Genomic DNA, 3,178 nt, shown 5'->3' with positions numbered 1-3,178 from the left:
TAGGGAAATAAAAAAGGCAGGAGTTATGCTTTATAATGTCACTTTTCCCAAATTTAGCAAAGATGATGTTTGTTGTTCTTCAAATTACCTTTGAAAATATTGGCAAGTACAGAAAGAAAAACATAAATCCTTTTGAACAAGGTGTAGTTTATCCATCATTTACTTCTACTCAGTGGTTTTCTGTTGAGGTGGTGAAAAAAGCTGGTTAATATCTGTATTTCCAGTGTTTTAAAGGTTTGGATTGTGGCTACCTATCAAAGTTGAGAATTTCTTAGTGGTTCATTTACTTAGAGGTCTCCAGTTGAAAACTGTCACCACTCCCATGTTTAAATGGGAAAGAAGCATATTAGGATTTGGGAATGACTGAATTAATTTGTTTAAAAAACAGTGGGTTCAACTGTAACATTTTTCATCTTGCTCAAAAATCTATCTTTTGTCTGTTAAGCTGTTGGCAGTGATGGATTCTGCTTACACTGTAAGTCACTGAGAAACAACATGACTGTTATCTGTAAGTACTTGTAGGAAATCTCCAGAGTATATAGCAGAACCATAATACCTTGAAACTTTAGACATGTATTTAATTTTTATGTATATTATAAATATGAAGCATGAATCGGCAAAGGCTGAGGAGTTATAGCTTTTGTGCCTTAAAAATATCTGAAAGCCATTTCTGCTGTGAAGGTTTCCATTTTATATGCATTTTTTCACTTTTCACAGAAAAGAAATTGGCTCTCTGCTAGGTATAGAATAAGATTATATGTATATATATTTATTTTAAAAACCCAGGATACTGCACATTTTGAATATTCATAATGGGTTTTGTCTTTTTTTTCCAGTCTGAAGATTTGTGTTCAATGTATGTTTTATTTTTTTTTAATGTAGATATTTAGACTATTGACTGAATTTAGGAATCATAATTTTTGAGTCCAGGAAAAAAAAAATCAAGTAAAATAAATGTTTTGAGGGGCTTAGGTGAGTTATTCATGCTCAATCAAGATGTAACAAGATGATTCAACACCCTGAAGTGAGTATAATCTCCCTTTTATTAAACATACTACATAACTTGCTTTTAAAAATAAAGGATACAAATTTAAGCTTGTTTTTTGAAGATTACTTTGCTTTATAAAGTCACTGAATGAAAATTATTTAAGTTATGACAGTATTTTCCTTATCAATTTTCCTTTTAATTGACTCAGAATTAAAATTCTTGTCTAAAAGTTTGAAAACCTGACAAACAGTTTTAATTTCAAGCTGTCATCATTTAATTACAAAAAGCTTGGATTATCACAAGGGTTATTGCAATGAAATATGAGCAATATATAGCAAAATAGCCTTAAAATCCAAGGCTATTTTGCTTCTTTGTGTGACAAATCTTAAATTGTTTGCTACATTCAGTTTGATGGCTTATAAAGAAAAATAGCTTATACAGAGAAATCTGTCATTACTAACAAGACTCATCTACTCATCCATATCATTAAAAATAGTGACTTGGTTTAAAAATTAAATAAGAATCATTTTAAAATTTCAGCAAAATATTTAACCATTATAAAGAAATAGTGATCAACTAGAGATCAAAATAAAACTTTGAGAAAGCAAATGCTTCATCTGCCTGTTTTTATGATTTGTAAGGCAGAATTTTCAAGTTGTATTATATACCAGGGCCTAGAACCAAAACAGTCTCTGATACTGCTGTCAGTATTTGTGTACAGAAACTTCATGCAGGCAAGAAATAGAAGATAAATCACAGTCACAGCTGTAATGTTTATGTACTCGTACAGCAAATTAAAGGACAACTTCTAAAAGAAAAATACGTACTTTTGTTTTTTGAGATAGAGGTTGGTATCCTATATTTGCATTAAGAGACTTTGGCCCAAATCTACTTAATGAATTTAGCATTTGATAGAAAGGAAACTCTCAAAATATAGCATTTTTCCATATAATCATCAAGCATTTTCATTGAACAGCTGTGGCCTTTTATAAGCCCTGTGCTTTTCTAAAATTTAGAGCTGTGTTTGTAATTGAAAAGAATTTAATAAACTTATTGTGCATAGTGATAATAAATCAGTGTTGATGCAATTAATTAAGCTTTGCCACTAAGATGTATGCTAATGCAAAACCTTAGGAAAACCTGGAAATTGTAAAAGAAGTTATGTTTAAAACTTCATGACAACCTGTAATAAGATAAACGGTATTAAATTATTTTTGTCCCACTTAGACAACTTTCTTTTTTAAATGCAACAATCAGAAGGAACTGTGTCAGGATTCTTCCTGAAGCCTACAGCAAAACCTTACATCTTCAGTGGAGCTGGATTGGATGGCTCTAAGATTGTCTTTCATTTTACAATTAAAGTTCGAACTCGGGCTGCTTTGGCCTTGTCAGAAAGCAGACATCTATTAAAACCCATGAACCATTTCCTGCACAGGCCACTCAGCCCTTTTAGCTCCAGGAAGGTGACACTGGCAGAATGTGATGTGTTTTATACAATGTGAACTAGCCCTTGCAGGCCTTACACCAGAGCGCTAAGATTGTCTTTCATTTTACAATTAAAGTTCGAACTCGGGCTGCTTTGGCCTTGTCAGAAAGCAGACATCTATTAAAACCCATGAACCATTTCCTGCACAGGCCACTCAGCCCTTTTAGCTCCAGGAAGGTGACACTGGCAGAATGTGATGTGTTTTATACAATGTGAACTAGCCCTTGCAGGCCTTGCACCAGAGATGTTTTAATGAACCTGCAGTGTGGCAGCACTGTTCTACTCCACACATTTCCTCTGTCTGCAACTTAAATATTAATGTATATGCAGTTTATGGTTCTGTCTTGGCTTTCTCATGTGTCTTCAACTCTGCATTCCTGCCGCAATCCCTATCCTCAAATTTTTTGTAACTCTGACTGCACAGTTGTCTTGTGAGCTGCTTTGGAAAGCTGATCCAACTCAAACCTTATTTCGTTAAATGCCAAAATTAATTAGTCTGTTTATTATTGACTAAAAGAGCTTTAATACCCACAGAGTTCCCTCCCTTCTACCCTCTTGAAACTAAGACTAGAATAATGTCTACTCCCCTAAAAAAAAGGCTGGGAAGGCATGCTTCTGAAACTCCCACACTGTCACTGAAAAATGTGAGGAACTGTGCACGATGGTGTGGATGCCTCGTGCTGCAGTCCTGCCATGCCTTGTCA

The sequence above is a fragment of the Corvus brachyrhynchos genome, unplaced genomic scaffold, assembly GCF_000691975.1.
Source record: "Corvus brachyrhynchos isolate BGI_N302 unplaced genomic scaffold, ASM69197v1 scaffold9, whole genome shotgun sequence".
Taxonomy (NCBI): domain Eukaryota; kingdom Metazoa; phylum Chordata; class Aves; order Passeriformes; family Corvidae; genus Corvus; species Corvus brachyrhynchos.
The sequence above is the reverse complement of the archived record's forward strand: the minus strand, read 5'-3'. Positions refer to the sequence as shown.